Here is a 22,704-nt window from a genome sequence, read left to right as displayed (position 1 = left end):
ACAAAATGAGTTTCTCTGGTAATTCAAGCAGTGAATAACTTTAACTGTAAGATTATTTTCACCTCTTTGTCTTCATGTCGTTTTATATGGTTATTAGGCAGATCTAAGCCTTGTGGAATCTCTTTGCGTAACAAAAAGCAGGAATGACAGTTTAAGGTCTTTGCTTGGCTTGCAGCCATGGACTAATTTGAGTTTATCTGAGATTTTTGGTCATGACCTCACTTTATGTTTCTGCAGGACAGTGCATATGCTATGAATCTGAAATCTGCCTTTACAATTAGATACATTTGGGAGCTATATTTACTGGGACATGTTTTAGAGCAGAGTCATAAGGGATGTAATGCTTGTGCAAAGCATTGCTGCATCTTTTTATTTTTGAGTTTAAACTATTGCATAAAGAAAACAACTTGTTACTGTTCTCTAGATCTATGTATAAAGTGGCATGCAAGTTCTGTTGAACATGGGTATCACAAATGTATGTTAGGAGATGGTACAAAGTGCTTGTGATGATTCTTCACAACTGAAGTGTTCTAAGCTGCAATTTCACACTTCCTGCTCACTTGAATGTAATAAGTGGAGGTTTTCTACACCCTCCCTGATTTGTGATGATGGCATGTGATTGTCGCCTCAGATTAACCTCATAACACACATTAGTTTTAAAGAATATCTCTTTAAATAGGTCTTTGCAAATTAAGTTTTTCATGACCATTACTGCGGGCGGCACGGTGGTGCAGCAGGTAGTGTCGCAGTCACACAGCTCCTGGAGGTTGTGGGTTCAATTCCCGCTCTGGGTGACTGTCTGTGAGGAGTTGGTGTGTTCTCCCCGTGTCCGCGTGGGTTTCCTCAGGGTGCTCTGGTTTCCTCCCACAGTCCAAAAACACACGTTGGTGGATTGGCGACTCAAAAGTGTCTGTATGTATGTGTGTGTGTCTGTGTTGTGTCTGAAGGACCGGCGCCCCCTCCAGGGTGTATTCCTGCCTTGCGCCCAATGATTCTAGGTAGGCTCTGGACCCACCGCGACCCTGAATTGGATAAGCGGTTACAGAAAATGAATGAATGACCATTACTGCTCTTTGTCCCTAAAATTGAACTGACTGATTTGCTACTGTGCCTTTGAGACTGATTATATGTAGGATATCTTTCCTCCCCCACACTGTAGTTCATTGCTAGCCAGTGCAGGCACCTGTTAGATAATGTATCAATGTTGACTTTTTGTGTTTAAGTTACATTTAGTTTGGTCTCCTATAATCACTCAGTGCTACCAAGCTGGGAGAATCAGTGCTAACCTATGACCAAGAAACCTAGCAAGTGGAAATTGGCCATAATTTATATTAGGCTTGATTAATTAAATTATTTTAAGAATTATTAATTAAAAATATACAAACAAATATTTTAAAACTAAAAAACCTGGATTGGAAAAATATGGATTCTTTAAAGTGCACAAAACCTCTACATAATTTAAAACTCATATAAAAAATAAAGAAAATATTTTGAAAAGAATACATTCCTCTTGGATCATTTCGGATAATGCTTTTTGATGAAGAGCCTTGGTTATATAATATTTATTATGCTAATAACTTAAATACCATTCCTCAAATCCTTTGGCATGAGATGTGAGTGATGCAAAAAACCCCAAACATTTCCTAACCTTGTTATGAGACATTACTCCATCTCCGGTTCAGTAAAGGTATAATGCTGATTGTTTTTCTGTAATCCTTGTGGGTGAAGTGGTATGATTGTGTTGTCTCTGTTGTCCTGGTCTGAAGTTATAAAGAACTTCGGTGCACTGTTATGAGTTGTGTTTGTTGTACTAAGCTGTTTTTTCGGGAGGACAGACAGAGCGGTCTGATAAGGCACTTTGTCCTCTTCTTGTGTCTTTTGTCTCTTGGCTCTCACTGAAGCAACCTCTTTGTCTCTGGCTGTGATCACATGTCACAATATTTGAACAGCTGCAGAGTGTGTGTGTGTGTGTGTGTGTGTGTGTGTGTGTGTGTGTCCATGTGTGTGTATGAAAGAGATGTTATTAACAGCACAACTCTGGGTGTGTAAAAGATGGTAGCTTGGAATGAGCAATTCTTGGTGTTGAGCTTGAAATGATTGAGAGGGAAACGTGTAGCAGTCAGTAATATGTTACTGGGAAAGGGAAAGCAGGAAAAAATAGAGCATTTGCACTAGAACACTGTAACTGGACATCTGAGACATGGAGTAATATTTCTCTGCTCATTGTTGCCCTCATGGACGCCACAGACATAAATAAAGCTCAGCATATTTAAAGCATAACTCTGAGTCTGTTGAGAACAAGGACAGGAGGTTCAGCCAACGGTTAAATGCCAATATCTTAACATTTTAAGCATATTCTTCTCACCAAAGCCATGTAAACATGTGATTGGGCTGGTTTAAAACATGGGAAGTAAATGTACAGGCCCAGACCTGGAGGTTTTAATAGCGTATATTAGTGGAAATCATGATTGGTGGCACTTGAGAGTCATTGTGTAAGTTTTGGCTGGTGAATGGCAATTAGAGGCTCCTTAAAGTACCGCTGGTGTTGAGAGGGAGTGACAGCAAATGTCTGTGGCTCTGTTATGCAAGAGGAACTCCGGGGAGTGTGAGGGAGGGGGTTCACTTGGCAGTGAATAGTTATGGAATTAAAATTCAGGAAATGCACAAAGGCAATGACATGCACACTGTTTGGCAGCAATATGTTAGCATGCCTGTGCAAATCATTTGTTATTGTGTGGGCAGTTTTCTGTATCCATATATCAGTCCAATGCTCATTAACAATTACATTTTAATTTCTGAGTTAATTAATTTCGGTACAACAGAAGAGAAGGTGTGGCTTAAGCCTGGGTGACATCAGATATGACTGATGACTGACACATGAGCTAATCCTGATGGTTGACACACCCATGCTGCATGGGGAAAATAAATAATGGAGACTGCAGCATTTTTGTGCAAAAAAACAACTTTGTAAGTCAAGGCTTACTGCACCAGTGTAATCATGACAACAGGACAAGCCCACTGTAATCACTGAAAGTGCACAGAGGAAATGGATTGTAGAGAGTTTTGCAAAGCATGTAGCTAATTAGCCATATGAACATTAGCAAATCTAGTTTGAGTCTTCAAAAATGCAAATAATAATAGATAAAAGGAAAACAAATAAATGGAAAAAACCTGTGTCAGAAGAAACTGTAGCTGCAGTTGGGGGAAAACCCAAACCACAATGTAAACCCATGGAGAGAGGACAACAATGAACTGCAGTGGACATAAAGGTGGTAAGAGTTCCCCAGAAATGGTGGGAAATCAATCTTCTGTGGGGAAAGGAACATAAAATTTTAGAAATGTTGGACGTTAAACTGCATACACAGTCTAATCATATGATTAAAGCTGATTGTCTCCGATTTTTACCTAAGTAATACTGTGATAATTGACCTTATATACCACTGAGCCCTAGTGTGGAGTAATCACATACTAGCCAGACAATTTAGAGCATATGATTTTGTATGTTTTAAATAGAAAACCACCCTAAGCCCACTTTACGCCTAAAATTGTCTTCAATTATGAGTCATATTTTTATTTTTCTCAGAGGGAATGTGCATTAGTTACGTAGTGAGATCAGACAGTTATGAAACAAATTGCTCATATGGCCTTGCACCTTGTGTATCGAGTTTAGCCTGTAGGTGAATGTACATCCACTGATGCGTGCTCTTGCTGGATTTAGAATCTTCCCATGAATTAGGAACCACCCATCTTAACTTGCCTGATGACTATAGTACCCTAAGGCTAAAAAATTGAGGTTAAGGAAATGACTGTTGACTGTCAGCTCATGATTTGGTAGCTTAAAGACATAAACGCAAGGATTAGATGCATGTTCTTTTATAGTCATGTTTGTCATATAATTTATAGTCTTCATTCAAACACACCAACTGCTTTTCATGGTGTGTGAATATTTCTTCATCAGTGGATCATTACAGGCAATCTAAAATTGTAATATAATCTAAAATATCTTCACATGACTGTGCATTGAAAAACACCTTACAACATTTTGTAACATTACCATTTTGTAGTTATGATATGTGTTTTTATCCACCACAAACAGAATGATGAACAGGCTTGTGTATAGTATTCACAACTGTGCAAACTCTGAGGCATGTAACGTATTGGAAGGTATTTGACAATTATAGTATGAAACTGTAACATTTAATTGGCTGTGTGGCAAACAGACATTTTTGTTGTCTTCAAACACAGTAAATAACTTCACCTTACTTCAAACACCATAGACCCTCACAAGCCATCTTGCTAGCATTAGCTTGATGCTCCTTGACCATGACATGAACCAGAAGTTCACAAAGACACAATCTGTGAGTCAATCCCATACCTGCCTATGTCCAGTTCTACATATGTTGATCAACAGTAACAAAGCCCTTGTGTTTTAGATTAATATACTTTTACAGGATTAGTTACATGCGGTAGGGGAAAAAAGTTTGTTTTCTTTCTATCTCTGTGCTACTTTCTGTGACCATGACTGTTCTTCATTAGAGTGTTGCTGGGAAATGCAGTGACAACTGAAGGACTTTACGCCTCCTTCACCACACCCCCAGGCGCTGGGGTCCTGCTATTAATACTCCTTTTCACCAATGTAGGACAGTCACTTATATCCAGTGACCCTTTGGCCAGCAAACAGCTTGTGAAGGGATTGTGTTCTGAGGTCATTTCGAGTCAGTCTCTTGAGCATGTTCTACTTGAAATCACTGAAGTTATTTCTCAATGAAGAACACTTTCTAGAAAAAAATAGAATCACTTTGAATACAATTTGTTGAAAAAGTACAGCAAAAAAAAGTTTTGCTGTTGTCCCAGCGAAGGCCTGACAAATATATATTGCCTAGCAGATTATGTATTGGCCAAAATATTAAGGTATTGTGGATAGTGCAAAAAATATTAAACAGATAAAGCTTTAGAATATGATCTCACATCCATTTTATAATAAATGTAGTGCACAATCCATAAACAAAGTATACATAAATCTGCGTCCTGATTGGACTTTATGGATGTTTGAAGTGAGTTCCTGTTATCTCTCTTATAGCCCAGATTATGGCTGAATTGGACAGCCATACATTGATTTAGACTTTCTCAGTAAGATATATGCTGAAATTTGTATTTTCAAATGTCTAAAAGAATTATATTGGAAAGATGTAACACATCACCCTGCCTTAGATAATATAATTAATTATCAGATGTTTTCGGCTTAAAATCTGTAATGAGCCCTACATTTACCCTAAAATGTTGAGCAGGTAAAATTGCTACTGGCTGATAGCTTTCATTATAGGTTTGTCTACATTGACATTCAGCAGGCACACTGTTTATCATAATCAATAGTGGTTGTCTGGTGTATCGCTAAATCACAGCACAGACAAGCTGGACAGACGAGACTGCCTTAACTCACCCAGGTCTTTGATGAGCTAGTCTAAACCAGACTAGGATATGGTTGTGCAGGTTCATAGCTGGATTTATTTACAGGAAATTAAATATTCTTGTTGCTGGTTTACTTAGATTACCTTTGCTTATAATATGCTAAGCTGATCTACCTATTTAGGGCGGCATGGTGGCGCAACAGGTAGTGTCGCAGTCCCACAGCTCCAGGGACCTGGAGGTTGTGGGTTCAAGTCCAGCTCCAGGTGACTGTCTGTGTGTCCATGTGGGTTTCCTCTGGGTGCTCTGGTTTCCTCCCACAGTCCAAAAACATACGTTGGTAGGTGGGTTGGTGACTCAAAAGTTTCCATAGGTGCGAGTGAGTGTATGTGTTGCCCTGTGAAGGACTGGCGCCCCCTCCAGGGTGTGTTTCTGCCTTGCACCCAGAGATTTCAGGTAGGCTCTGCAGCCCTGAATTAGATAAGTGGTTACAGACAATGAATGATCTACCTGTTTATTAGGTAGGCTCATTATTAGGTGATCTAAAGAAATATTCTTGAATCATCTCAGAAAGCCAAGCATATCACTGGAATAGTTATTTTGGACTATATTAAAGCCTTGAGGTTTATATTTTAGAAATCTATTAGTCAGATCACTTTACACTGCAAAACCTATACGGTACAGATTTCAAAGCAGTGTGTTTAGTTCTTTTTGTGGGCTTATCTCTTTCTGCTTCCCTCTGTGATTGTAGCCCCTGTCTAAACTATTGCCACTGCTTTAAAAGGTCATAGTCCTGATGTCCTTGGGCATTGTGTTTTCGTAGGAAATTCACAGGACTAGTCTACTTAAAGGGAACGTTTATGATTGTAATCAAAAATCACTTTTCTATAAAATTCTGATGTTTCCTTAGCATTTGCTAGCTCTCCAGTCTATTTGTGCACTAGAAACCAGTCTAATGTGTTTACAAATCCCCAGTGTCAATAAACGACTAAAAATTCAATGTGGCTCAGTCTGACATGCTAGGATTCCCCTCTTTCTCTGCTCATGGCAGAGAAATGGCAAAGAGCCCTGCAACCATATAAACTCATTAAACAAATGAGGATATTGCTTTATTCCTGCTCCACAGCTGGGTAATATTGATTAATAAGTTTTCGCTCTCAGCTTTCAGATTATTGAGGTAGGAAATCAAATTCTGCAGGCTGCTAATTGCATGAAAGTTAACACAGAGAATGTGCTACAAAACTAAACAACACAAGCTTTTGTGGTAATTCAAATGCTAAATAAAAACTTACAGACAAGTAAAAATTCTGCCGCGTTCAAACAACAGTTGTTTTTCTGCTCAAACCTTGCTCCACATTGTTGTAAAATACCCAGAGCTTCTGAATAAAAACAAACCAGAGAGAACTGCAGTTTCCCACAGTTGTAGAAGTTGCCTTTAAGACTAAGCTATTAAGCTATGCTAATGAATTAGATCTGTAGGCTGGTCTATCCATATTTCCCTGTCTATACCTGTACAGAATAGTCTCAGTGGCCTGTGACAGATTCATAATAGCTTTGCTTGTTAAAGTGCTTGCAAGCATCATTACCAGGGGCTTTTATGAGCTGCTGTATTGACCTGGAAGTGGAGCTATCTGTTTCAGACAGCTCTGATGAATAAAACCAAATGGAAAAACCAAAAAAAAAAAAAAGCTCTGCTAGTCACACAATCCAGGTACAGGTAAAGTGGCCCTTCACTATCACATCACTATCACATACAGCTGGGAGAGTATATTTTATATGGCCAAAATTTTTTAGACACTATCTCATCCAGTGTAATTTCTGAAAATGTGAATGTTTAGCGAACAAGTGTAGTACACTTTGCTACTCTGTGACTGAACATGAGTCAAGATGTTGCTGGGAAAGTGATTAGATGTGTCACAGCTTTATTGTTAATTATGTTTCACACAGTCAAGCACTGCTGTGAGGATTTGACTGCACTCCACCAAACCATTAGTGAGGGCAGGCACTGTTGTTGGATAATTAGTTTTGGATCACAAACTCCTCTCTAACTCATCACAGTTCTGCTGGTCTTTATACTCCTTATGCCCAGGTATGAAATTGGAAACGCTGACCCAAGGTGCTGCTGCTTTTCTATGGATTTTTATGGTGTCGCCAATGTGTACACCTTTAAATTGCAGAATTGAAGCTTTGAATATACAGTGTATTTTCATGAGGAGTGAAGGGAATGGAGATGAGGATTGAACATTATACAGAGAGTATTTTCCTCATTCCCTCTCTCCAGGGAGATAGATGATCAAAAATGTTAATATAAATATGTTTTCTTATTAAATGTCATGACACATTATAAATTGGTGATGTCTGAACATATGAAGCTTTGTGGGTGCTGCATTTGAAATATTTCATTTCTAATCATAAAGTACATGCTACATATGCCCCACACCTATGGACTATCCGGAGGAAATCCACGCAGACACAGGGAGAAGACACCAAACTCCTCAGAGCCTGTAACCCGGAGCGGGACTTGAACCCATAACCTCCAGGTCCCTAGAGCAGTGTGACTGTGACACTACCTGCTGCACCACCATGCTGCTCTTATTTGTATTATTAATTTTATTATATATTATTCTCCCTAAAGGCAGAGTACAGTGCCTTTGTGGGCCTATATTAATCTTTCCCAAACTTTGCAAACAGATTTTGGCATTAGATAAGAAAGACTAATCAATGCCAGGATTAAACATATTAAACGTGATGTTATTTTAGTCTATTACTTGCAATGGATGGCTAAAGCAGTGCTGACAGGCTCCATATTTTTTATTCATAGCTCTCACATATCCAGTCAGTGACTTCAGAGCACAGGAGGGAAGGTGATTCATAATGCATAGAGCTAGAGAGGCTGCTTTGGGTCCCCTGTCTGTGTCTGTCTGAAACGGAGAGAGATATCACTGATAACAACAAGATTTAAAAGAGCCGTATCCTACAAGTTTTACCAGTATTTTTTCCCCTGATGTCCTCTAGTGACGTTTGTATGGTTCAGTCATAAAGCCCCTTCTCATCTTTTGGAAATATTCTGGGTGTTTTTGTCAGAGTGTTGTTGAGACTGGTAGATGTAGATGAGCTCTGCTCTGTCATGCAGTCCTGTATTGTGTCTTAATCAAGAAGCAATCAAAAATGACAAACCCCTTAGCTGCAAGCTGGATTTAGCTGTTGTAGTCCCCGTAGGATGATTTATGTAACTCATAATAATAATAATTAAATCAATAATAATAATAATAATAATAATAATAATAATAATAATAATAATTAAACAGACGTTTTTTCCAGTTAATTAGAATCTAGCGTATTACAGTATATTTTATATACAATAGTGTTACCGGAATACAGATAATTAGTATATAAAATTGGCTCCATTATGTATGGATTTAGCCCTGTGAAGGACTGGCGCCCCCTCCAGGGTGTATTCCCGCCTTGTGCACGATGATTCCAGGTAGGCTCTGGACCCCCCGCGACCCTAAATTGGATAAGCGGTTACAGATAATGGATGGATGGATGGATGGATGTATGGATTTAATAAATGCATAATGAAATCTTGAGTATTGCATCAATCACTTGTTCAGTCATTAGCAGAACCAATAAAAATGTATGTTGTGTATAGTTTAGTTGTTGTGTAAAATGTATGTTGTGTATAGTGTATGTTTTTATTATTTCAGTGATCTGAGCACATACAAACACTGATTATAAACCCAGGCCCTTGCACAAGGCCCACATATGGTTTCCTTGATAATTTCCTTCTTGGGGTAATTCAATATCTCTCATTATTACAACAGACCAGAGTATTGCCCTCACGTGGGCAATACATCACAGTTGTGTTGTGACATTTTCTCTGGCTCTGAAAACACAATGAAGTCAATTAGCCTACATGTCCTTGACACAAAGGCAAGCCTTCATACGCCCACTGCTCCTGCACTCTAGACCAATTAGAGACCACTATGATCACGTCAGTGTCCGAGCACACCAGGCCTTTCTGCAAACTCCACCTTTAGGCAAGTCAGAAAGTCACATACTCCAGCCACAATCCAGCTTTAACAGAGAGATTTGCATTGGACCCTTCTTTATCTGAGTTTTCTTCTTAGAGCTTGTTTTTTTCCCTTCCCCCATGTACCTTATAATCATTTTGAATAACTGCTTACTCTAAAAGAGCTCCAAATGTTGTTGTCATTATGTAATTAAAGTAGTTGTTCCAGATGCCCCCGCAAGAGAGGAGGTGTCCCTTATCTTTACCAACACAGTGGCATGTTGATTTGAACCCATTTAGAGAAAATAGAAGGCAAAACATAGACATAAAGAGCTCATTCAAAACTTGTAGATTTGGTGCCATTTAGTGTGGTGCATAGTTACTTCCATCTGATAGTACTGTAATCTCCTTTAAGCAACTCATTAAAGCTATTTTAAGCCAATGACTTTGGGAAAAGAGAGTGAAAGGACTAGAGTTTTGTGAAACAAGAGGCTGTCTTCACGTTAAGTTGCCATGTTGCAGACAATTAAGTCAACATCAATGAAACAAGATCACAGCGCTATCCCACAGTCTCTGTATAGTCATGGTTTGCATGCTTCATTTCAGACCATTTAACTTTCCCCTAAACATAACCTGTGACCTGACATTAACTTTTGAACTTAAACTCAGGGTCCCCTATCTGCAGTCCACGGTTTAGGAATTTGCTGCTGAACAACAGCTGTAAGATTTGATTTGTATAATTGTAGTAATGGGTTGAAAATACACTGATCATGAAAAACCCATGTTTTCCCAAAGTAAAGATAAAGGTTAACAGTAAATTATTTAAACTTTAGACTGATATGGGCAATGTGTACTGAGCTACACATACATAAGTGTATGGTTCGTGCCTTCTTGAATCCACTACTGCCAACAGCATGCTCTTTTAATACCCGCACAACCGTTATGGCAAGCGATACATCAAAAAGTCCGTTCTGCTTAACAGAGCCCTACAGTGCGACTCCTCTCAAAATCTTCCAACAGCTTGAATTGCTTTTAAACTATTCAGAGACAAACTTTACTTGCAAATGACAGGTGCCAGAATAACGCCTGCCTTTGCTTACATCACATGCGTGGCTGAGCTTGAAACTTGGAGCATGTCTCATGATGTCAAACCATCCCACCCAGTTTCATTCTGGGTTCAACTATTTTTTTGAACGTATGTCTAAGAACCTGTGGTGCTGCAACAGTTGTCAACAATGCCTTGGATATTGTTTGTTTTTTAAGGGACATTCACTGATTCTTCAAAATATCTGTATGTTTCAGTTGTTGAGATGTTAACAGTGTTTTGATGTGAAACACACCATCGTAGAAGAATTTACCAGCTTTGATCTCTTTCCACTGATGATGATTTGTGGATGTCTGGTTCCTATCAACTATTTCTAAAGACAATTTATTTATGCACAGACTTAGCTCTCTCAGAGACTTCCTCTTTATCCATTCTCAATCATATTAGAATGAAGGGAATGTGGGTTACATCAAGCTGCTTGTATTTGCACACAAAGTGAAGAATCTCACATACCCTGCTTAAGCCTAGTGCACAGTGATCTAACAGCAGCCCAACTGTCCAGGCAGTGTCTGTGCTGATATAAATAACTGCCGGGGTAAGAGTTTGTGTGCAGGGCCAGCGGGTCAAGCTGCCACATATGGGAGGATGCTGGAATGCCTGGCTGTCTTGCTGGTGTGTTATTCCTGTATCCTGGCAGCCTTCTGTGCACCAGTACAATTTGTACACAGCCTCAGCAGGGCGCACTTTAACACTCAAAGCTTGGGCAGTCAGTCAAGCCCACTCTAACACACTACACATACTCACACACCTCCTAATGCTTGCCACACCCATCGTCTTAAGACACCCATTGTGTGTTTCGCAGGCAGACTGGGAGGCTTCTCTTTGTGAACAGACGGAACAGCCCCAACGTCATTCGAAGGAGGAGGGGCAGTCGGCTGCTGTTGCCTATTTTTCCTGCCAAATCACGTGAGACCTTCCTCATTCAGTAACCATGGCAACCAGCACCGGTCCAGCCTGCATCTCAGTGTGGTGGTGAGGAGGAGGATACCAGAGCTAGGGAGAGGAAGGTATATAAGAAGAGAGGGAGCAAGAACGGAAAGCTTTACGCACAAACCCCATGCCCTGCAGCTGTCACGGATATTTCCACAGTGAGTAGTGCGCACTTGATTTTACTCTTCTTCTTTGATGCTTGGAGTCCCTGCTCTGTGCTGCTTTCTTTTGGCTTGTGTGCTTGTGTATTCAGCCCCACACCAGGCTCAGGTTAGGGGCTTCCTCCCTTCTTTTGTTATGAAGTAATGACATCATTCATCCTTACCAAGGTGGGGTGTCCCCAGTCTTGAGGAATAGGATGAGTAGGATTCCTTTGTCACAAAACAAAGCAGTTTTTGGCTATGGTGTATGTCCCATTGGTATTTGAAGAAAAATATAAATATGAAGGAAGGCAGGTTTTGGAACCTCACCTGCATTAATAAGGGTGGATCTCTGGGCCTGTTGTTGTTGTTGTTTCATAATAAGAGCTGAGCTCTCGTCAGAATGTGCGCTTCACTGCTCCCATTACCTTCTTTTAATAGCTCTCCACCAGCAAGGCTTCACTCTATTGGAGTCAGTAGCTGTTCCCAGTATAGTCTGTTTAATTAGCCAGCCCTTGCCTAGTGCATACTTTAGCTGACATACTGGGTCAACCGGTTCTTTATTAAAGCTTATGTGTGTGTGAATTGTCCTTGTGATGATTTTGGAGAAGGGCAGAGATCACTGTTATACTCCCAGCAAATACCACTGGTGATTTAAGGCCATGTTTATTGTGACTCTGCTGTAATCGATTTGAAAGGTCAGCTGATCATTGCATAATAACAAAAGATCATTGCTGTACAAATATTGCATACAAAGTGAACTTATCACAGACTTCATAAAAGCCAGTGATGCAAACCTAGATGTTTATAGACCTGTCTAACAGCATCCTTGATTCATTATGTTCATAATCTGATACCATTAATACATGTAAAACATGTCAGTTAAAACGGCATTAATCCAGCCTTTACTTTCATTATATTTCTCACGTTCACTTTTACAAGATTCCATTTATGCTGAAGAATTTCACTGTTTTAAGATGCTTACATTAAAATGAGATCTGTTCTAATTTGCTTTCCTGCATCATGTCTAAACAGCTGAATGAAAGGGCAGACATTTTAAAAATGTTGGCTTTTATTATAGACACCACAAAAGACAGCTTTTCCCCATATATGGACTGAACTTTTGAACACTGATTACATTATGAAGCATGGTTAAGTGCGTACATACTATGTACATCAGACTCTTGGATCAGTTGATAAATAATAAGGATATTTTCATGCTATGGGAAGACACTATGGTGGGGCTTTTTTCATACCTGTTTTGCTATAAAGATTAGCAGGTACTATCTAACAGTAGAGAATAGCTTGAGTTTTGTTGATGTACTTTTGATCTTGTCCATAGCATTCTTTCCAGGATCACAGACATTTCTCACACAAGTCACCCTTTTAAGGAACACTACTCCCATTTTCTGCAAATTACATTCATTGTGAGGTAATATTTAACAGATGTTGGCTATCAGACTGACACCTTATAAATGATCTCCCACACTCCACTGAGTGTACTCAAATAATTTTATAGGCTTCTCTATCTACTCAAAATAGGTTTTACATTTAAACCTTGCATAGTATCCTTGAGGCTATTTACAGAAATAATAATAGCAACAGTAAAGACTAATGACTTAATAACAACAATTGGTTTTGTAAAACCAAAAGTGGAGCCATGTGGGCTCTATAAGAAGGACACTTGAGGTCTTGCAACTATCTTTCCTAAAGACATCACTTCTAAAAAATGTTATTTTCTTATACACTACACCATAGAACATTCAATCAGCAGCTGTCTCACTCTTGATATGTTGGCGTGTGAATTCTGTAATGCATGAGAGTTGTGGTTTAATTCTGACAATTTAAGTGACCAGTAAATCTATTAACTCTGCTTTGGTTAGAACTGGAATTTGTAAATAATGTAACATTTAATATAAATGCATAGGACTAATAAATTCAATGTGACAGGCCACTGGAAAAAATAAAGGGAAAGTAAAAAGAAAATAAATGAAACAGGAGTTTGCCAAGCTAGAGTTGGAAATAAAACAATAAACAATAAAGATACAGTGAAAATGCAAAACCTGGTTGACTACCAAAACTCTCACTGTAAGATAAAAAAAATTGGGATTTCTTGGTTCACAAGGATGGCAGCACAGTGGTGCAACAGGTAGTCTTGTTGTTACACAGCTTCAGAGTCCTGGGGATGTGAGTTTGAGCCCTATGCCGGGTGATTGCCTGTGAGGAATTTGGTGTGTTCTCCCTGTGTCCTCATGGGTTTCCTCCAGATGCTTCAGTTTCCTCCTGCTGTCCAAAAACACGTTGGTTGGTGGATTGGCTACTCAAATGTGTCCATAGGTGCGAGTGTGTGAATGAATGTGTGAGTGTGTGTTGCCCTATGATGCACTGGCGCACACCTGTTTTCCTTCCTTGCACCCAGCAATGCTGGATGGGCTCCGGACCCACCGCAAACCTAAACTGGATAAGCGGTTACAGACAATAAATGAATGGTTCACAAGAAGCTGAAAATTGAACCAGTATTAAATACTAAATTATTGAGATATGGAGATGTAGATTTGAATGAAGCTGTAATGATTATAATGAAGGAATATCCTAAACACAAAACATATAAGTTATATTTTTTAGTTGTTGTGGCTTCTGTTTTATTTACTAATAATATTTCCTACCTTTTTATCTGGAGAATTAAGGATGGTCTGTATACCTTTATTTCTTGTGGTGCATTTCTTTATTATGAGTTAGTGTAGTTCATTCAGAATGTGCAGTGGTAAACAAGCTCAATTTTGTCTCATTGTACAAGCCCTCATTTGTCTATCAGAATGTCATGGTGAAGTTCACTATATCTGAATGCACACAAGACTCTTGAGTGGGTGGGTGCTAAGTGATTGGAACTGTAGAGCATGGTGATAGCGCTGAGGATCAGCTCTACTCCAGTTTGTGGTGTACAGGTTCCACAGATAAGGAGATATTTTTACTTTATTATCTTGTATTTATTTTGTTGGGTCACGTTCATGATTTATGTTCATTAGCAGATATGTTCACCTCAAAAATACCGTGGCTTTTAAACTGCCTTTTATTTACAGCCAAGCAGTTGTCCTCAACTTATCTCCATGCTGTTGATTAATATCATATTTTAAGAAATGTGTTTGTTTTGCATGGAGGATTGACTGAATTTCTGGAGCAGTGAACTCCTTCAGGGGTCTTTCATCTCTGACTTTCATGTAATGTACATCTAGAGCATAAACAAAATTATGGCTGTTAGTGTGTTTATTATTATGGTTTGTAGGTCTTGGTCTGTGGGTAAAGTATTTTAATGAAAATCACCACATTCCTAATGTTATTGCTTTACTGGGTTCAAATTGTTAAAGTGCACTTAAATCTATTAAAAAATTAGAGTCTGATGTTTTCAGCTGCCTCTAATATATCTTAGTATAACACTAAAAGCAATCATTGAGGTCTTTCTGGTTCAGTGTGTCCAGGGCCAATCTATTCTAATTGCTGATCTGGACAAGGTCTGGTCCCTGTCTTTGTCACTTTGCAAATCATTTGGCTGACATTAAACACCAAAGTAGCAACACGTGGCATCTAGAAGAGGAATGAGAATAAAAAATACCCATATACTGTACAAACAGAATTTTGCCGGTTGAGCTTTATGGAAGTTAATGTTTTCTGACCTACATTTAAATCAAAAATGTAAAATAAACTATCACAGCACTGTTCACAAAATAAGTGATAAATATCTGAATATATGAAGAGATTAAAACCTCTAAAAGTAACTTCACAGATAGATTAATTATTATGAGATATTGTGTAGATATATAATGATTGATGGTTGTACATTTTCAGATGAATTTGTGGTATATCATTATCAACTTAAAACTGTGTAGACATCAGTGGTGGACAGTAGCTAAGTAGGCTGACCAGACGTCCTCTTTTACCCGGACATGTCCTCTTTTTTAGACTTAAAAAATGTCCGGGCGGAATTTCACAAACGTCCAGAATTTTGTTTTTCTAGAGCTTACATAGAACTTCGAGAAGCGTTTCGTCCACAAACTAGTCCCGCCCTCCCCTACTCCGTTTGGTTCGCTTGAGTAAGAAGGGGGCGTGGTGAAGTAGCCTAAACTCTTCTGATTGGGCGGTCTGACAGTAGAGCTACCGTTATTGGTCGATAACCTTCTCTGTAAGCATTTCATTGGTCAGTCTGCACGTCAGTAGTCCTTGTTTACGTCAGGCAAAGCTCGCCTACCCACCCTCATCTCGAGCAGCTATGCCGAAACGTAAATGTAAGTTCTCGGGTGAATTAAAAAAGAAATTCCCATGTTTTGTGTAGCAAATAAAGGTGTAAAGGACCTAAAAGCACATATAGGTTCAGCTAAGCATACAGCGGCAGCGAGGGGCGAGACCCCACCCCCGGGACGCGTCCTCTTTTTCACCATCTCAGATCTGGTCAACCTATAACTAAGTAAATTTAATTATTTCATATATTTGTACTTTACTTAACTGTTTATATTTTGGGCGACATTTTACTTGAACTCCACTACATTTCAAAGTCAAATATCTTACTTTTACTACATTATGAAAATCTATCGCTCCTTTTGGTTTACATCTGAATAAAACGTGTCTGCATACATCTCCCTGCTCCGTATAGCTCTTCACGTGACACAGAGATGCTCCGTTGCTAGGAGACGAACAAACACAGTCGTCGCGCTAAAACAAATGAAAATGTTTCTCCGCCTAAAACCAATAACACCAAAGACAGACCTTGTTTTTATTAAATGTTGTGCGAGTATGAGACTGTAAGTAATCATTTTCAGTTCGTAGAACATTTATACATGAATAAAATGATGTGTACCGTTTAGTATTTGGCTGTATTTAAGTCATCAGTAACTACTATTCATTCATATAAACGGTTTATGGATCTGTAGATGTTACAAATCACTCACCGAGGGTGAGAGTCATTTTGGAGATTTATTAAACACGATATGTGAAGCGAGGTCAAAACCAGAAGAAATATTCCAAAACACAAAAATCAGATAAACAACAGAGATAAACAAGTCCAAAAGACAAAGGAGTATCAGGCAAAAAAGTCCATAACCGTAGCTTGTTTAAGAAACAGGTGTCTCAGAATTGCAGAAATAACTCAAAATAACTATACTCTGCAACTATGTAGACAAAACAGAGAGCTTAAAGGAACACTATGTAATATTTTTACCTCAAAATTACAGCTTAAAAATCATTGCGATGCTTCACTGGCCTGTAATAGGGAGAACAGAATCTCTGTTGTTACTACTCTCGGCTCAGCACTGCAGACACTGAACTATGGAAGAGGGTAGGTAACCACTCCTTTCCCCTCCCTGACAATTTAAGAACAGTGCTGTAAAAGTTGATTGCACTTGGGTTGAGACACAGGAGTAGAAAAAAATCTTCCCTAGTTTTCCTAAATGAGTAAAAAACTATGATATTTTTTACTCTACTTGATTTTTTACTAAATGTCCTATGCCGTTATGAAAGTTTATACTTGTGTCTTGTGTCGCTCTGCAATTACTCCGCCAAACTTACTTCAACCCTATGTAGTGCTGTAGTGGTATTCATTTTAGGAATATTTAAAGTGCACTATTTAGGGAGTCTACACTTCTACTGTAGAGGAGTAAATATTTCTGGACCTCTTGACTTGAGCAACTTGAACCATGTTTGTCCAACTGCAGACCAATCACATTTGTTATGGTCTGTGTAGAAATGACGAGTTACATTTCTGGAGAGATGCGCAGCATATGTTCAACACAAGCATAAATTGGGTTTAATACTCAGGAGACAGCGAACACTGTTGTTTTGGAGGGGCAGCACCATGGGTGAATGTAATATTTGATATAAAATCATTAATTATATTTCATCTTTGGCCATTTCTGTTGCGCTCAGTGTCAGACTAATTAATGATTTTCTGTTAAAGACTGGGGAACCAAGACTGACACTAGAATCTTTTCACCTACAATGTGTTAAGTATGAGTCTTGTTACAAAAATTATAAAGGGACATTAGAGCCATAATACGCCATTGTACTTTTACATTTGATATTTAAGTACATTTGAAGATAAATGCTTTTGTACTTTTACTCAAGTAAAGATATAGAACGAGGACTTCTAAATTTACTGGAGTAATATTCTACCCTGAGTAGCTGTACTTTTACTCAAGTACATGGGTTGTGTGCTTTTTCCACCACTGGTAGACATGCCTATATTCACTGGTCATACTGAATATTAAACAAAACAGATACAGGTTTTGGCTCTGGAATATTACAATTCCTATTACAGTGATTGTAAGAAATTTTATTTAAATTAACCACTTCATGTCAAAACACTTTGAGTGACTGTACATATCTAAAACTTAACAGAATTAGAAAAAATTTTGGAAATCCTTGTTAATGTTAAATGATCACTTTAAAATCAATAAATCACAGAAGGAAAGATGACTATGTAAATGCTACATATGTTCCTTAGGGGAAATATGCTGTAATATATGCAGTGCCTATGAATCTGCATAAAATATTACAGTACATGATCATATTCTCTAGAATAAAAAAAAATCATATTCCTGTGTGGTTGAAACATGTAAATTATTATTATTTCTTCTACTACTACTACTACTGCTGTTAACGCAACCATCCCTACTACTACTACTATTATTATTATTATTATTATTATTCATCTTTTCTGCTTATCCATTTCAGGGTTGCTGTGTTATAATACTACTACTACTACTAATAATAATAATAATAACAGTACATGTTATTTAAAACAATTTAATATAATCACTGTAACTAATATCTGATATTTCCTTTTATTTTTGTCATTCTTTGTAACTTTTAAAATGAAGTGTAATAATTAGGTCATGGATTGACATTTTTATTTGAATTATTTTTTGGTGTTCTTCATCTGGTACAAGCTTAATTTGTATATGATCATAGACACTGTGTCTGTATTTTCTCTCTTTTCCTCCTGAAAGTTGTATAATCAAAGCAATAAACTGTCAGTGCCATGGCTGAGCATTTCCACTTTGAAACTTAACTTCAATAGGTGGATTCACACAGTCAGGGTTTATTATGTCATAAACCCAGGAAACCCGTTCTTTCAACTTGTGGGGTACTGTACTTCAGGTTAAGGGGTCTGAGGAGTAAGAATACATAGAGGCGAAGAATAATTGCTTATTTATACATCCAAACGAATGGCAAAGAGGTACAGCTACTTTTAAGGCCTTGGAGAATTTTCATTGTTGAGAATTAATTAAAGACATTATATTTTAGGGGGTTAATGAGTGACCAGAGGAGGGATTTTAAGAGGGCTTCTACACAATTTTCCTGACATTTTTCTGAGTGAAACCGCCTGTTGGTGCCAGAGGGAAGGGACACTCGGATTCGTAAGAAAACTCCTAAAATTCCTACAGCATGTACTAGTGGTTACTGGGAGAAAAACCTCATTCACTTTCTACTGATTTGCACCAAACGTGAAACGCTTCAGCAGGTACGGATTAATAAAATATTTAATTTCTTTTCACACCTGTAAGTTAGCTACACCTCACATTAAACAAACCGTTACTAAAACTCTGTTTATCTGTGAAATGTGAATAAACGGGTTTAGTGTAACCGCCCACAGACACGTCACTGCGGAACACCAATCGGATTAAATCTGAAGACGAGCCGCTTCACTTTGAAGGAAAAGGGGGCTTACCCTGGTTTTTGTACTTCTGTCTGATATTTTGCTTGGGAATGCGAAATAGTAGATAGTCTGAACAAGAAATAACAAATGCAATACGTCGTATTTCACGCATGGAATAAGATAAATAAATATTTAAAACTTATTTAAGGGCTTGGTGTTTGATAGCCCCCCCCTTGTTGGTTTTCTTGGAGTTTGGTCCTGCGGCTCCTCGGCGAGTCACTCATTAGCGCCTTTCTGCTGCAGTATGAATGTGGATAAACACGCTCCTATGAGGCGGTCGGATTATATTGCAAGATAAAATAGTCTGCGACTATATTTAAGTTTGGATATCAGTGTGGAGTCAGTATGTCAATATGTCGTCGTCTGAGAGCATGTAAAGGATTTGGGAAGTCTGCGGCGGTGTGAATCTTGCCAGTGTTTTCGCAGGGTCCATGAAGGTAAGCGCTTGGAAACAGCTCTCTGAACACTGATCCACGGTCAGCTGTTTTCTCTTGGACTGGGACGTGTCGTTCATCTATGTTTGTGCATTATGCAGTCAGACAAACGACCTGGGTTAAATATTCAGCCAACCAGCTAATAACTAGTTCACAAGCAGTGTTGCGACTGAATTTTTAACGTATAATCGTTCTTAGTTTGTTGCTTGTTGCTTTTAGAGAAGCCATTGCGTAGTGATTCATATTCACGTTGGTTGGGACGAGTGTGTCCATTGATTGCAGTAAACAGTTGGCAAAGCTCTCTCTCTCTCTCTCTCTCTCTTATTCAGATCTAAATGAGGTAATGAGGTTCATACACTTGCGGTTTAGCAAAATGTGGTAAACGAGTGTCTCCTATCATTCTGTGGAGACCGCAATGTTGACAGTGTTATGACCGTTGGTTAACGATTTACTTTTAAGATATATTACCCCCCCCCCCCTCTTTTTTTTGTAAATACACCTTACCTTTTTTTGAAGAGACTTGCAAAGCATGTTGTCTCACGCCCTTAAAGTTCAGTCTTAGAAGCTGGTTGTGTTTTTTCGGCTTCTCGATACCCAAGTAAACCTAAACACATTCAGTAATGTGGACGTCTGTGCTCATGTTACAGTATGTTTCATGTTGCAGTGTTGGTTAGCCATGTCTGATTATGTTTGGCTCAGATATCATAGTGCAGTACTAGGGGATCAGTTTTTTTCTTGATATACCAGCATGACGACATGCATCTAGGCTTCATCTGGCTAAGCATCAACACTTTTAGAGCCAGAAGTGCAAGCAGTGATCAGTAAGATCACAACATGACATCTCTGTGGCTCAAAAAAAGCTTTTCATGCTATGGAGACATTTGCTGTCTAGCCTAGAGGCTGTCTGTTAACACAGGTATGTTGAATATTTATTTTCTGAAAGTACCATGTAAGTACCATGTAAGTACCTGTATTCGCAGTTGTAAGAAGTAATAATTACAATGCAGGGTAGCTGCTTATTTTATTCTGTTCCAATAAGTAAAAGAGCGACTCACTCTTATTGAGAGGAGTATAATCTTGGTATGATTTGTATGTGATTCCCTAAGCACCCATGCACATCTCAGACAAAAAAAACTCTCCCTCAGTTCTCCTCCCAGTCATTGAGTTGGAAATCCAGAGAAAGCAGGAGAGAGGAAAAGAAAGGAAGAGGGTTTCCTGCTGACTCAACTTGAACACCATTGATTATACTGCCGTAAAGGCCAGGCAGAGATTAGATGTTTGACTTTTCTTGAAAGGGCCTCATCTGTGAGAAAGAGCTTGTTTGTTTTTGTGACCTGATTTCTGGACGTGTGAGAGCTTTGGGACAGTGCTGTGCTGTGCATTACAAGTTGAACATTTAAAATTGTAAATGCCTACAGTAAAAAGAGCAGCTGTATTGTGTTTTTGGGAGCTTATTACTGCAGGGGTAGTACTTTATATTTTCAGTAAATAATTGTTAGCCTGTATTTTGAAAATTGTCAGTGAATGATCACACTAGATTCAGCCATTGAGCTGGCCTTAAAAGGAAACATGCTCAACCTGTGCCTGTTAATGTTTGGTTACTCCAGCTTCAGGAATTTACTGCAGTCAATGGCTTTCAGATTTTCAAACGCAGCGCGGTCTTTTCCCAAGAGGCCTCATCAGAAGCTTCACAGAAACAGAGCTGCAAGGAGCATTGTGCTAACTTACAAGGAGAGCACACGTGTTGCACAAGGCAACAAGCAGAAAACTTATATTTAATAGACAGTTACAAAATAAGAGTTTTCCCTTTTATAGTTGTATCCTCCATTTTACCATTATCGCATCATTTTTTGAGAAATAATTGCTTTCTGTTTTTCTAACAAAAAAAAAAAAAAGAATTCTGCTTTTTGAGATCTAAGTAATCTCCATATTTAGTGAGTTTCGGCTTTTGAGCCACTCCATTCCTCCGACCGCATCATCAGCTTCCTTTGTGTGATATAAACATTTATTTGGTTTTACTTCAACATTGGTTTTAGTCCCACAGTGTGTAGATTCATTCTTCATCTGGTACAAGCTTAATTTGTATATGATCATAGACACTGTGTCTGTATTTTCTCTCTTTTCCTCCTGAAAGTTGTATAATCAAAGCAATAAACTGTCAGTGCCATGGCTGAGCATTTCCACTTTGAAACTTAACTTCAATAGGTGGATTCACACAGTCAGGGTTTATTATGTCATAAACCCAGGAAACCCGTTCTTTCAACTTGTGGGGTACTGTACTTCAAGTTAAAGGGTCTGAGGAGTAAGAATACATAGAGGCAAAGAATAATTGCTTATTTATACATCCAAACGAATGGCAAAGAGGTACAGCTACTTTTAAGGCCTTGGAGAATTTTCATTGTTGAGAATTAATTAAAGACATTATATTTTAGGGGGTTAATGAGTGACCAGAGGAGGGATTTTAAGAGGGCTTCTACACAATTTTCCTGACATTTTTCTGAGTGAAACCGCCTGTTGGTGCCAGAGGGAAGGGACACTCGGATTCGTAAGAAAACTCCTAAAATTCCTACAGCATGTACTAGTGGTTACTGGGAGAAAAACCTCATTCACTTTCTACTGATTTGCACCAAACGTGAAACGCTTCAGCAGGTACGGATTAATAAAATATTTAATTTCTTTTCACACCTGTAAGTTAGCTACACCTCACATTAAACAAACCGTTACTAAAACTCTGTTTATCTGTGAAATGTGAATAAACGGGTTTAGTGTAACCGCCCACAGACACGTCACTGCGGAACACCAATCGGATTAAATCTGAAGACGAGCCGCTTCACTTTGAAGGAAAAGGGGGCTTACCCTGGTTTTTGTACTTCTGTCTGATATTTCTTCTCTGTAAAAACTCATTGACAGTGTTTTTGTTGTTGTTAATAGACTGATAGTGCTTAGTTCTCCAGTGGAAAATGGACAGAAAC

At 38.6% G+C, this 22,704-nt stretch overlaps 1 protein-coding gene across 1 annotated transcript in view; it reads left to right on the top strand.

The window, feature by feature from the left end:
- The window catches only part of mical3a (microtubule associated monooxygenase, calponin and LIM domain containing 3a), a 101,362-nt gene that overhangs the window by 10,084 nt on the left and 68,574 nt on the right, over positions 1-22,704 (top strand). The window contains exon 2 of the mRNA XM_066685122.1: positions 11,326-11,611. The gene's annotated coding sequence lies outside the window, so the exon portion shown is untranslated. The remainder of the gene's footprint in view (positions 1-11,325; positions 11,612-22,704) is intronic.

Source organism: Hoplias malabaricus, chromosome 11 (assembly GCF_029633855.1).
Source record: "Hoplias malabaricus isolate fHopMal1 chromosome 11, fHopMal1.hap1, whole genome shotgun sequence".
NCBI lineage: Eukaryota > Metazoa > Chordata > Actinopteri > Characiformes > Erythrinidae > Hoplias > Hoplias malabaricus.
The sequence above is the reverse complement of the archived record's forward strand: the minus strand, read 5'-3'. Positions and strand labels throughout refer to the sequence as shown.